The following is a 14,758-nucleotide window of genomic DNA, read 5'->3' as shown; positions in this document are numbered from 1 at the left end:
CTGGATACAGTATTCTTTGTTCAAGGCCCTTGTGTTTCATTGCATTAAATATATCATGCCATTCACTTCTGGCCTGTAAGGTTTCTGTTGAGAAGTCTGATGATAGCCTGATGGGTTTTCCTTGGTAAGTGACCTTTTTTCTCTCTCTGGCTGCCTTTAGTACTCTGTCCTTGTCCTTGGTCTTTGCCATTTTAATTATTATGTGTCTTGGTGTTGTCCTCCTTGGGTCATTTCTGTTGGGAGTTCTGTGTACTTCGTGGTCTGAACGACTATTTCCTCCCCCAATTTGGGGATGTTTTCAGCAATTATTTCTTCAAATACACTTTCTATCCCTTTTTCTCCCTCTTCTTCTTCTGGTACCCCTATAATGCGGATATTGTTCCGTTTGGATTCGTCACACAATTCTCTTAATATTCTTTCTTTTGTGGAGAACCTTTTATCTCTCTCTGTATCAGCTCTGTGCATTCCTGTTCTCTGATTTCTATTCCATTAATGGCCTCTTGCACCTCATCCAGTCTGCTCTTAAGTCCTTCCAGAGATTGTTTCATTTCTGTAATCTCCCTGCAGACTTCATCCCTTAGCTCTTGCATATTTCTCTGATGATCCTTTAGCATGGTTATGACCTTTATTTTGAATTCTTTTTGGGGAGATTGGCTAGGTCTATCTCCCCAGCTCTCTCTCAGGGGTTGTCTGGACTATTTTGAACTGGACTAAGTTCTTCTGCCTTTTCATGGTGATAGAGGTAGCTGTAGGCCGGTAGCACGTGTGTCAGCTGGGAGAACAATGTGCTTTCCTGCTTGCTGATCGCTTTGCCCTTATCCGCTGACTTTGTCGATTACCCACACTCCTGGAGCAGCTTCTGGGTTAATTCCCTAAGCTGCTGTGGGTGGGGTCTCCGTCAGACTAGCGCCGAGCCCTGCAGGGAGTGGCAGGCGCACGGGGTGCGCTCTTCCGCAAAAGTGGCACCCCTGCCAGCAAGCTGTGTGCTGACAGTGGCCTTTGGGTCTGGCCCGGGCAGCTGTGCGCTGGGCTGAGCATCTGCTGGGGTGCAGCTGCTCCTTGCCTGCTCCTCCACTGTCGCCGCCGGCTCCCACGGGCCGCTCCCAGGCCCCTCTGGCGCCGCCGTGGGCTCACGCGGGCCTCTCCCGGGCCCCTCCAGCACCACCACTGCTGGCGCATGCAGGCCACTCCCAGGCTGCTCAGCGGCCACTGCCACAGGCACGCACAGGCCACTCCTGGTCCCCTCTGGTGCTGCCGCTGCAGCCTCACACGGGTCACTCCTGGCCCCTTGGCACCGCCACCGCCATTGCATGCAGGCTGCTCCTGTTCCGTTAGGTCGCCACTGCCGTGGACTCACACAAGCTGCTCCCGGCCCCCTCCAACGCCCCCACTGCGGGCTCATGCATACCGCTCTGTCACTGCCACTGCTGGCCCACACAGGCTGGTCCCGGGCCGTTCAGGTGCCGCCGCCACAAGCTCATGCAGGCCGCTCTATCGCCGCCGCCACTGCCAGCCCACATGGGCTGGCTCTGGGCCGCTCGGCCTCCACTGCTGTGGGTTCATGCAGGCAGCTCCTGAGCCCCTCTGGCACCGCCCCACCTGGCATGCACTGCCGCTCTCCCACTACGGGGTCGGTGTGTCGGGGTCGATGCCAGTTGGGGGAACAACTGGCAGGCTGCTTATCACCGTGAGGGGCTTCAGAGCTGCGCTGCTACCCAGGGGGTTAGGTCGCCTAGAGTTCCCCAGCTTCCCAGGTGCTGGGGTGTGTGTGTTGGGATGACTTGGTCCAGCTGTGAGGTCCCTGTCCCTTTAAGACTTGCAAAAAGCACTAACTTTTCTTTTGTCTCAGGGGTGCCGGTTGCAGTGACCTGCCCGCGGGTTTGCTTTTCTGTATCTCTAATAACTAGCATGCCATGCACCATGTGTCTGTGCTCCTGGTGTGGGTTTCTAGAGCTGTTTGTTTAGCAGTCCTGGGCTTTCACTCCCTCCCCGCTCCAACTCCTTTCTTCCCACCAGGGTCTGGGATAGGGAGGCATTCAGGTATTGCTGGGCCACGGCTCATATCTTACCCCCTTCGTGTGATGCTGAGTTCTCGCAGATGTAGATGTAGCCTGGCTGTTGTACTGTATCTACTGGTGTCTCTTAGGAATAGTTGTATCTGTGGTATTTTCAAAAATATATATGTTTTTGGGAGGACATTTCCACTGAACTACTCATGCCACCATCTTGGCTCCTCCCCCCCTTTAGATTTTGATGCAAAGAAACCAAATGTAAAAAAATAAATGAGACAACTTGGTAAATTTGAGCACTGAATTGATATAGAAACACTGTTTTAGGCCTGATAATTGTATTACAGTTATATTTTTAGAGTCTCCTTATCTTTTAGTGAAATATTTATGGTTGAAATGACACGCCTGGGATTACCTTCAAAAGAATATAAAAGTTTGCTTGTATGTGGCCCCAGGTTCATTCTTTCCTCAGCACCCCCACCCTCAAAAAAAAAAGAGGCCTGGCAAGTCTGTAGATGAAACCAGTACCTATAAGTTACTGATTGTTGAAACTGTATGATGGATGGATGCATGAAGATTCATTGTACTATGCCTTTTACTTCTGTGTATGTTTGGCATTTCAATAATTACAATTTTCAAAATAAAACATAAAAACATAACAGAGCTCTGCAGGTCAGGGTCTAAACTGAGGCTCATTAACAGGAAGAAATGCTACAATATCTGGAAGGCAGTGATCATTTGACCTATTTGGGTATACTTCAGACACTTTGTACACTGGTCTGAGAAAAATAAAATACAGTCAACCCTTGAACAACATGGGGACTAAGGGAGCCAATGAAGTCGAAAATTGGCACATAACTTTTGGTACCCCCAAAACCTAATTACTGATGGCCTACTGTTGACCTGAGCCTTACCAATAACATAAGCAATTAACACATATTTTGTATATATTATATACTGTATTTTAAAAGTAAACTAAAGTTTTTTTTCTAATTGTTGCAAATCTCCAAAAGTTTTTCCACTATAGTTAATGAAAATAATCTACATATAAATGGACCTAAGCAGTTCAAAACCCATGTTGTTCAAGAAGGGTCAACTGTTGTTTCAAGGCTCAAAACCACCAAATACTATACCCAGCAGTGTATGACATAAAGTCAAAACATTTCTTCATTGGACACCATTGTAAAAACATTCATTTGCACTGAGATTTACATGACTGAAACAGATTTAAACATTTTTCTCTCCCAACAATATTTGCCTTTAGTAATGATCAGAGCTTTGAAGCCAGTGGGCCTGAACTATTAGGCATTAACCTGCATCCTTGAACTTTCACCTCATGTTGCCTCCAGGCTGTCCTGTAGCTGAACCTCTTCCAGCCACATCCAGCCTCTCCTTGTATCAAAGCTCCCCTCACAGGAGCCCCTCACTGTCCTACCCAGTGGTCTTTTGCCAGCTTTGATTTCCTTGATTCTAACTCAGGACCTCTTGAGGCCCATTTCAGTGTGTTGTATTTTCTGTAGACAGGCAATCAGAGCTGGAGGAAAAAAAGCAGTACTAGAGATAAAGGGCCTCAGTTTCTAGAGAAGATATGTATAAGGCTTGGAGATTATTCAGCCTATCTCACCAAATGGTATTGTCATTAAACCTAGTATGACGGACACGTTTGAACATTGATTTTTTTCCCTAGTTTACTAACCACTTGCTCCCAACCACAAGAGCTGACTGTATGTTCTTCATGGCTATTATTTATCAGGCCCTTGTGATAAACCAGGCATTGCCCTTCACATTTTACAAATGTTACACAATCAGTCTTCAGGGCTACCCTTTGAGGTGGCTATTTTCCCCACTGTGCAAGTCAGACCCAGGGAGGCTGACTGGCTTGCCAGAGGCCACACAGCTGGCAAGTGGCAGAGGCATATTTTGAATGTGATCTCTCTGACTTGGAAGCCCATATTCTTTCTACAACAGGGTTTAGCCTAACTACCATATGAACAAATGGGAATCTGACCTTCGTTAAATCTCTACAAGGAAGCTGGCGCACAACTGGCCTTGGTCACCTTCTTATCGCTTAAAATATATGTAATAACAAGTAAACCTCTTTGCCTAAATAATGGTATTATAATCCTTTAATTTCCTGTTAAGAGTCTGGAGGCAGAGAAAAGTCAAGGGACTTTTTCTAGGCTGCACATTAAGTAAGAGAGACCTCTGATTCTTTCTTCTCTCTTCAATAAATACTCCAACTATCAGATTAAGTTTCAGTTATTCTGAATTCCACCAAGAAAGCTGAGCCATTAATTTGGGTAAAGAACTCTAGGATCAGATTCACTAAAAAGAAAAATATATTCTAAAATCCCCAAATGGATTGCCCTGTCACCTTCTACATTAATTTCCAAACTTAGCTATGCAGAACAATTACCCAAGATTCTGGGAAGGGGTCTGGGCATACATGTATTTTTAAACAAGCTGCAAAGTGAAATTTAAGAACTGTCAATCTTGTGGAGGAGAGAAATCATATGTTATCCATTGCTTCCTAACAAATCACTCCAAGACTTAGCATATTAACACAATAACCATTTCTCTCATCATTTTTGTGTGGCTTAGCTGGGTCTCTCTGGCTCAGGGTCTGCCACAAGGCTGCAATCAGGGAGTCAGCAAATTCAACACTCAATTGGGAAAGATGAGCAGAGAGAGGGCTTCAGTTCCTTGCTGGCTGTTGACAGATGCCTTGCTCAGTGTCCCGCTGCAGTGGCTTCTCCAGAGGGCACCTCACAATGTGGCAGATGGCTTTTCTCTCAGAGTGTGTGAAGGAGAGACCAAGAGAAAGCAAGCAAGATGGAAGCCACAATTTTTTTGTAACCTAATCTTGAAAATGAAATCCCATCATACTTGCTGTAATCTGTTCATTAGGATGAAGTCATTAAATCCAACCCACCATCAGGGAGAGGAGATTACACAAAGGTGTGACCATCAGGAGACAGGTGTCATTGGGAGCCATTTTAGAGGCAGCTTATCACTGAGATGTAAACAAAGAACTAAGAAAGTGGTAATATATTTTCTAGCTCTGTCCACTAAGAGAGGCTAGATTCAATGACACCCCAGTATCAACATGTACACCAGTGCCTAGATACTAGTTTCTAAATACCATTCCAGGACTCCCTGGGAAAATGGTTAACTCTGATTCTGGGGCAGGAAAAATACAGGATCAGCCTGCAGCCCCTTGAAATTCAAGAGAAAAGATGATCAAAAACCAATAGGGACATTGGAATCAACCTAAAAAGCTAAAGGGGAAACAATTTGAACAATAAAATAAAAATCCTAAAACATAAAACAAAGTGTAAAATAGGTATACATGACTATTTACAAGTGATTGAATATTAAATACATGGGTAGGGGACCAATCTTCCTTAGAGAAGAACTCTAAATAATTTATGTAGATATTCTGTTCCAGGCATTGAAGTTTAATCTCCTATTCCTCTTGAGGCTGGATGGGATTTAGTGACTTGCTTCCAAAGTAAAGAATATGGAAAGAAAGGGGAAAATTACAGCTCTGCAGTGGAGAAACTTGCAAACATTACCATGGGCCCTTCTGGAGTTTGGGAATAGTGTACCAATGTTGGCTCCTTAGGTTTATAAAAGTATCATAGTCATGTGAGGCGTTAGCATTAGGGGAAGTACAAAATACATGACCACATTCCTTAAAAACTATTATGGTCATGTCAAGGTTATGAGAAACAAGGAGAGACTAAGAAATTGTAAAAGACCATAGGAGTCTGAGGAGATATGATGACTAAATGCAAAGTGGCATCTGTGACTGGATCCTGGAACAAAAAGGACATTAGTAAAACCTAAATCAAGTCTAGAGTTTAGTAAATAGTAATGTACCAATGTTGGCTGCTTAGGTTTGCAAATGCACCATAGTAATGTTAAGATGTTTTATTTATCTATGTATTTTGTTAATTTTTTTTGTTAAGATGTTTTTATTGGAGGAAACGATGAGGATAACAGAAACTTCTTTACTATCTTTGCAACTTTTCTGTAAATCTAAAATTATTCCAATACAGAGACAGCCACCAATCACTTATCACAGAAGTGGCCCATGTTCAGCTCACTGTCTTCCCCTCACCCAACTCCCCCAAATGCCCAGGGCTACTCCAGGATACCTCATGCAGACAAGTGTGAAGGAAGGGAACTTGGAATGAAAGACAGGTCTTAACCAATCCCCATTTGAGGGGTGCTTTAAGACATTGTAGGGATCAAGGGCAGGCTGCCCCAAGGTGTGCCATTGTGACATGCAGAGTATTTTGAGCTGCTAACCATCAAGGCCCAAAAGACTCATAAAAAACTTTGACCTCCTACTCCCCAACTGCATAAAAAGACTTTAGATGGAGGAGCTACTCTAGGAGGAGAAGTATCACCCTAGATAACTATATTATAGTGTGAACTGGGTGTCGTAGACAGGGAAGGATGTGGCTAAGTCTGTTAAAATTCCTCTTTGTGCCCCCTCATTGCTTCTGTGTGGCCCAGCAAATATTTGTTTATCAAACATTTACTCTTTTCATATTCCTGTGAATTACTTGCCTTTTCCTTTTAAGTCTCAGACCACCTATCTCCTCGGTGGTTCACAATCAGATACATACCTCATTTTCCCTGTCTTTTGAACCCATGTCTATGGCTTCCCCATAAGTACATAATTAAACCTTGACTTTTACACCTGTTAATCTGTCTCATGTCAATTTCATTCTTAGACCAGCTAGAAGAACCTCGGGATAGAGGAAATTTCTTTCTCCCAATAACATCTTCCTTTAAAAGAGTAGAAAACAACAATGACCATATGAACTCAGTTCTAAGATCCCACCTTGGGTCTTGGAAGGGGCTGGTGCAAGTCATGGGGCCTAGGCACACGCTTCATCAGTTTCTCAATAAATTCACCCTACAAAGATCTCAGAAGAAACAAGTGCACTTTGGCCAGAAACGTTGCTACTCTCTCATCAATCCTCAGCCTAAGCACTCCCTCCTCCAGGATGTGTTGCCTGAGCCCCCCACCAGTTTAGGCAGGTCTCCCAGGATCCCTCCATGCCTCCATTATGACACTTGGCTACATACCTTAAGTTTTTGCGTTTCTACCTCCCTGTTAGCAGATAGGCTCACTGAGGGTGTGGTTCAAGGCATTAAAAAATCTTTGTACTGTCATAGTGGACACCCAAAAAGCCCTTGTTGAGTAAATGAATTAATGCACTTTCTTTAGGAAGGAAACGCTTGCCAGGCAGAAGCCTAGGCACCAGGGGTAAGAACACCAGAGTTCTGGTTCCTGTCCAGTGACCTCTGTTATCAATTACAGTGGGAGGGTAAAAAAACAGCCAATCAGCAACAACCTCTTCAGACGCCATACAGAAATACCGACAGGTTTTTACCTCTACATGTGAATCTTTTATGGGGGTCTGTGCACGTTACCATGCTGACTATATTGTTAGCTCTAAGTGTAAGGATGTAAAAATAATGACATGATTATTTGAAATCCAGAGTCTCCTAGCATATTCAACTATTAAAAAGCACGTGTCTCAATGAATCAGGCTAAACTGAAGCTGGAACTAAATATAGTAAAGTAAAATCCTCACCCATCAGGAACTTTTTACACCCCGCACCCTCACTCCCCCTACACAGAAACACGCCCCGGATATGAGATATGAACTCCGCTTAGGCAGATGTGCCAGGTGAACACAAGTCCCTACACGCGTGGGTTAAACGGCCAACTTAGGTTACCAAGGGCTTAAGACTCACAGCGTCTTTCAAGGTAACAGACACCAGGGGCTACATTAAAAATGTGGGTTTTCCTACACACCTAGAGCAGGTTTGCTAACAATGTACTTCCCAGGAGAGAACAGTGAACACACAAAGCGAATTTCACTCAACAATGCACGCCCCTCGGGGAACCCTGCGCATGCGCACACTGCGAAACAGAGCAGCCGGCTCGTGGAGCTATAGCTTTGCTTTCCGCTCCAGACGCTCAGTGCCCGCCTCCGGGCCGGAGGGAGCATATGATTGGTCAGTCTGGCCCCGGCTCGGAGATTTAGTGATTGACAGCAACGCCCAGAGACAGGCAAGCTGGAATCCTGAGTAGCGGCTGAAGTTATCTGCGGCCGCGCGGCCGAGGTAAGTAAGGGTAGAGCTTCGGGAAAGCGGTTGGCTTGGGGCTGAGGAGGCGACCCTTGGCCTGAAGGCGCTGGGAAGCTCTGATACCAGTCAGGGTGGGAGGCTGAAGGAGTCCCGTTCGGGCAAGTGGGACGCCGGTTGGGTGTCTGCGCCGCGGCTGAAGAGAGGCGGAGACGTTCTCGGGCAGCCGGGCTGCTGAGGGCCCTGCTGGGGCCGGGGCTGCGGCGGAGCAGAGGGCAGCCCTGAAAGCTGGGACTCACCCACCCAGCCACGCGTCTACCCCACGTCTCTCCCCACCTGCCCAATGGTTCTCCTCCCCAGCCGCAGTTCGTGCGTAGGCCGCTAGGCGGCGATTTCCTTGGGTGTCTAACGCTTCAGGACTGGGCGGGCCGGCCCCGCGGATCAGTCACCCGGAATCCGGAAGGAGGAGCACCCTGCCTGGGAGGTTTAACCAGCCTCTCGTAAGCTTTTGCCTTCCAGGACTTCCCAGTGTACCTTTCTCACCGTGACAAGGATTTGCTGTAAGCCCCAAAGAAAAGGTTGACAGTTCATTTAAAAATACATTTCATTACGGAAAACTTTATAAACTGCAAAGGTCGAAAGGATGGTATAAAGAACTCGGTGTACCCATTACCTGACTTCAACTAATCAACGTTTAGCCAGGCTCGCTCGCCTCTCCGAGTTATTTTGAAGTAAATCCCAGACATACCACTTCAACTCTTACATATTCCTACGGCTTTGTCATCATCAGTAATCATACTTACTTTCCAATCATTTGCTTTCTAGAGGGGTTGAGTAAAATAAGGCACACTTTGAGGTGTGGACAGTGCAAATTTAGTTTGCGATACAAGAATGTGGGAAGTTCTCCCACGGAGCAGTTTCACTACCCTGTGTTCAGCTTTTCAAAATTTCTGAAAACAAGGGTACCAAACAATCTAGTTTTGGCAGTAGTGACACTGCTTTTAAACAGTAATAATAGTATTGTTCATTTTTGTTTATAGAGTTCTTGGTATGTATAAAGCACCGTGAAATTGTTCCCATCTATTAGTTAATTTAATTTTACAACAGCCTTGTGGAGCAGGTAGACCATTTTACAGATGAGGCAAAAAGAGGTCTAGAGAGGTTAAGCAATTTGCCTGAGGTCATATTGATTCATGGGGTTGGGGGAGCCTGGGATTAGGGGTGCTAACCCTTGTCAGTTCAAAGTTCTTGCTCTTTTAACCATAATTGAATGTTCTAAGAATTGTAGAGTAAATATAATTGCTGTGACTTATTTCTATTAAGCTGAAAATCCATAATGGAAAAAACAGCTGGAAATTTATAGTGTAAAAGTAATAAAAATATTTTTGTTTCTTTGAAACAGTAGAAGGTTAACACAATTGAGTTTAAAGTTATGGCAAAATGTATGAAGATCATAAATACAAGTGCTGAAATTTTATTCTATAGTATATGGCCAGTTAAAGGGGAGAGGAAAATGCAAAAAAATACACATCAATGAATAGTCTCTACCTTCTTGAGCACTTAGCCTATACTGGCTATTTACACGGAAAACTTTAATCTGTATTTCCTCATCTTCCCAATCTTATGCTATTTCTAAAACAGCATCTTTATCCAAACAGTGTTAGAGGAGTAAGGAACTAGAGACAGACAGCTGGGCTTATTCAGAGGACAGCAAAGAAGACTTCTTGTTAAATTGGAGTTTAGGATCCCTGTTGTAGGAGTAATTCAGAAGTAAGGTTAGACTCATGTGAAGGAACTTGAGTGCCAGCTTGAGTTTGCACAAAGAAGTGATCCGATTATGGCCATCTCATAGGAGGATGTGAGGGGCTGCTTCACCTATGATGTGGAAAGATGAGTGGGTTGACCTGGTGAAGAATATAAAGGAAGTAGATGTAGGTAACTGAATTTATGGATGTAAGGAAAGGAATGAAGAGACAAATAGCATGAAAAAAGTGTGGTTTTGAACTGCTAGTAAACTTCAGGTTCACAGGTTTGTTTTCCTGTGGCAGCTTTATAAAAAAAAATTGATGAGTGAATAATTTCAATGAAGCATAGTTGGCATACAATATTAGTTTTGAGTGTACAACATAGTATCTACATTTATATACATTGCACAGTGATCATCACAATAAGTCTAGTTACCATCTGTTACCATACAAAGTTATTTTAATATTATTGGCTATATCTCTGTACTTTACATCCCTGTGACTTACTTATTTTATAACTGGAAGTTTGTACCTCTTAATCCCCTTTGCCTATTACACCCACTGTCTCCCCTCTGAGAGAGAACCTGGCAACCACTAGTTTGTTTTCTGTATCTGTGAGTCTGTTTCTATTTTGTTCTGTTTGTTTTGTATTTTAGATTCCACAGTATTTGTCTTTCTCAACCTGACTTACTTCACATAGCATAATGCCTTATAGGTCCATGCATGTCACAAATGGCAAGATTTCATTCTTTTTTATGGGTCAGTAATATTTCATTACAATATACCACATCTTTATGCATTTGCCTATTGATGGAGACTTAGGGGGCTTCTGTATCTTGGCTATTGTAAATAATGCTTCAATAAACATAGGGATGCACATCTTTTCAAATAGTGTTTTCATTTTCTTCAGATAAAAGTAATCCTGGATGTGTGGTATTTCTATTTTTAGTTTTTTGATGAACCTCCATACTGCATTCCATAGTGGCTACACCAATTAACATTCCCAACAGTCTTACACAAGAGTTCCCTTTTCTCAGCATCCTCTCTAAAACTTGTTATTTCTTTTTTTGTTGTTGTTACTAGCCATTCTGACAGGTGAGAGGTGATATTGTGGTTTTGATTTGCATTTCCATGATGTTTAGTGATGTTGAGCTAATCATGTATTGTTTGGCCATTTGTCTTTGGTAAAATGTCTATTCAGGTCCTTTGCCCACTTTTTAATTGGATTTTGTTGTTGTTGAATTGTATGAGTTCTTTATATATTTTGGGTATTAACTCCTATCAGATATGTTATTTGCCAATATTTTTGCCCATTCAGTAAGTTGCCTTTTTTGTTTTATTGATGGTTTCCTTCCCAGTGCAAAAACTTTTTAGTTTGATGTAATCTCACTTTATTATTTTTGCTTTTGTTGCCCTTTGCCTGAGAAGACACATCAAAAAAAGAAGAAAAAAAGTACTGCCAAGACTGATGTCCAAGAGTTTACTGCCTGTGTTTTCTTTTAGGAGTTTATGGTTTCAGGTCTTATATTTCGGTCTTCAATCCATTTTGAGTTTATTTTTGTATGTGATGTGTAAGAAAGTGGTCTGGTTTCATTCTTTTGCATGTAGATGTCCAGTTTTCCCAATACCATTTATTGAAGAGACATCTTTTCCACATTGTATATTCTTGCCTTCTTGTAGACTGATTTGACCATAGAAGTGTGGGTTCATTTCTGGTTCTCTATTTTGCTTTATTGATCAGTGTGTCTGTGTTTATGTCAGTGTCATATTTTTTTGGTTACTATAGCTTTGTAGCATAGTTTGAAATCAGGGCATGTAATACCTCCAGCTTTGTTCTTTCTCAAAGTTGCAAAAATTTTATTGACTCTTCAAGGTCTTTTGTGTTTCCATACAAATTTTAAGATTATTCTAGTTTTGTGGAAATGCCATTGGTATTTTGATAAGGATTGCATTGAATCTGTAGGTTGCTTTGAGTAGTATGGACATGTTAACAATGTTAATTCTTCTCTCAGTACAACATATTTTTCCATTGATTTGCTATCTTCAATTGCTTTTATCAGTGTTTTATAATTTTCAGAATATAGGTCTTTCACCTCCTCCATTAAATTTATTCTTAGGTATTTTATTCTTTTTGGTGCAATTGTAAATGGGATTATTTTCTTAATTTTCCTTTCTGATAGTCTGTTATTAGTGTATGGAAATGCAGCCCATTTCTGTATATTAGTTTTGTGCCCTGCAACTTCACTGAATTTTTTCATTAGTTTTAATAGTTTTTGGTGAAGTCTTTAGGTTTTTCTATATGTAGTATTATATCATCTGCAAATACAGGCATACCTTGTTTTTATTGCACTGTGCTTTGTTGTGTTTTGCAGATATTGCATTTTTTTTACAAATAGAATGTTTGTGAAATATATTTCACCACTGTTTCTATGCTTTATTGTTTTTAAAACAACCACATATATATGTTAGTTTGCGACTTTTTTCATTTAGCCATCCTTTCATGTATAACTTTTTGCTTTAATGACCATAACCTTGGAATGGGTGTGTTGAATTTAAGTGCTTTTCCAATTGATGTACATTTAGTGTGCCTCTAGATTTTCTCTTTAAGTCTAGTACTTAGTAAACACTTTTACCAGCTTTTAAAAACTAAACATCTTTGTTTACAAAAGTATAATTTACTGAGTTTTTCCACTAAAGCAGTTTTTATACACATAATATGCAGGAGATAGTAATTATTACAGTTTATCAAAATCACCTTTATGGTGAGTTTTCATCACTTTACTGGACCCAAGGATAGCACTTTTAGCAAAAAAGTATTGATTTCAAGTAATCAGTGTGTTCGTTTCTGCTCATGTTCAGGATAACTTATGATATTTGATCAATACTTTCAAAAGATTATTTTTAAATTGATGCCCAAACTTAATTTGTTTGGGATTAAGTACATGGGAATGCTTAAAATAAAAATAAGGAAATATATACTTATGTTATTCACTGTGGGGTTATATTTCAGAGATCCTCACATGAAAATGGTACACCTTTAGTTCAAATGGAAATGTAAAACTACCTTTAAACTCTCTTCTATCATACAGAGAGAATATCGATCTCTCAAAATACTACAGAAGACATCCTTCAGAAGTTTAGTAGACCCATTAACTTGAAATAATTTTCATCAAGTTTTAACAAGCTAATTAGACTTCTTAGACTTATTATTTAAAGTTTTTATATTTTGTGGAAATGTAGTATAGGTCATGAGATTTATTCATTTGTGGACTGAAAAAAAATGGCGCTTATTGTATGTCAGATTGCTAGGCATTGGGAATATAGCAGTGTACTTAATTTTGTGTGAAAGGTATAGAATATTCTAAATTATTGCTAGTAAATTATAACCCAGAAGTTGAACACTATCTCATTGTATAGAATACTAAAGAGTAACTTAAAGCTCGATTAGACTGATGTGCAGTATAGCGGTGGTCATAGACTTGAATTTGAAGTTGAATTTTCAGAAAGTAGGATGGTGCATTGACAAAGATTGTTGACAGCTTTTCATTGCGACTGGTAATGACATTTTTTAAGAAACAAAAGAACATCCGTCTACTGTACTGTATCTTAAAAGAAGGGGCGTTTTTATACCAAAAGGTAAGGACATACTCTCAAAATAAAGGGCAGTAACTTTCAATTGAATTAGTTTTTGTTTTTACACTTCATAGCCCTTATTATTTTTCTTTTACATCGTTTGACACTAAAATGTAGAAGAGTCATTTGGGATGCACTGATATGATTTAATACTACTCTAATCTCAGTATTCTGAGAACAAGAAACCTTTTTCTAATAATTTAGTCAATTGCATAACTAAAAATGTTCTAATATAGATCTTAGACTCCCCCAAGCCCTGCTTTAAAATGGTCATACTGCTCTCATATTGTAAAGATAATTAAATGGCCATTTCCCTGAATAGTTCCCAAAGCCTTATGAAATTAAGCCCCTCTGTACTGTTGTAGCTTTTTAAAGTTTTGGGCATTTTAAATTTAATGACAGTTTTGTTATTACTGCCAACAGGGTTATTGTGAAACTATTTACTGCTAATAACTTTTTTATTAGAACTATCTCAAAAACATATATACTGCATTTGGGTAAAAGCAATATTTTGTGTTATCTTTGATTTTGGTTGCTGTAAACTTAAATTGGTCTAACCATACACTATTAGAAAAGAAAGTCTGTTTTCAAAGTTTATCTATTTCTCATTTGGTCTTGGTTTTCTCTTCTGCTGCCCTGCCAACCACCCCTCCCCACAAAGAGTAATTTGTTATTTCTTATTATCTGTGTTAGATTAGACTAGACCGTATAAACCTATACATCAACATAAAACTCAAGAGTTACATATATTCAAACAGAACATAGGGATCAAAATGCAGCCTGATTCTTAACCATCTTTTTTAAAACCTTTTTTGTTTTGAAGTACAATGCAGAAAGTATAACTCAGAAAAATGCACAAACATAAATATACAGCTCAATAAATGATGACAAAGCAAACACCCATGTAATGACCACCCAGGTTAAGAAATAGAAAGTTGTCCGCACACTAGAAAGGTCCTTTATAGTCTCTTCCAACTATTTATTCATCTCCTTCCAGTGGTAACTAACCACCATTGTAACTTACATTGCAGCTTTGTTTTGCCCTTTATAATTTTCTTAATGCCTTGAGGATCTGTATGGATGACCTCTTTTTCATTCCTGTACTGTGTGCCCTCTCTTTCTCCCTAGGTGCCATTGTGATGAATAAGATAGTTTTTACTCTTAAGGTAATTAAAATGCTGTGGATGAGGTTAGCAGTTTAGGTATAGTTTAATGTGCTATGTAGGAGAATACATCACAGGGCTGCTATAATCCTGGTTG

General features: G+C 40.9%; 1 protein-coding gene across 2 annotated transcripts in view; it reads left to right on the top strand.

Annotated features, from left to right (window-relative positions):
* Positions 1-7,999: 7,999 nt before the first annotated feature.
* The window catches only part of MTFR1 (mitochondrial fission regulator 1), a 47,058-nt gene continuing 40,299 nt past the window's right edge, over positions 8,000-14,758 (top strand). Inside the window, exon 1 of one of the 2 annotated variants that reach the window (XM_057498029.1) lies at positions 8,000-8,159. The gene's annotated coding sequence lies outside the window, so the exon portion shown is untranslated. The remainder of the gene's footprint in view (positions 8,160-14,758) is intronic. The other variant, XM_036907499.2, reaches the window with a different exon arrangement.

This window comes from Manis pentadactyla, chromosome 3 (genome assembly GCF_030020395.1).
Source record: "Manis pentadactyla isolate mManPen7 chromosome 3, mManPen7.hap1, whole genome shotgun sequence".
NCBI lineage: Eukaryota > Metazoa > Chordata > Mammalia > Pholidota > Manidae > Manis > Manis pentadactyla.
The sequence above is the reverse complement of the archived record's forward strand: the minus strand, read 5'-3'. Positions and strand labels throughout refer to the sequence as shown.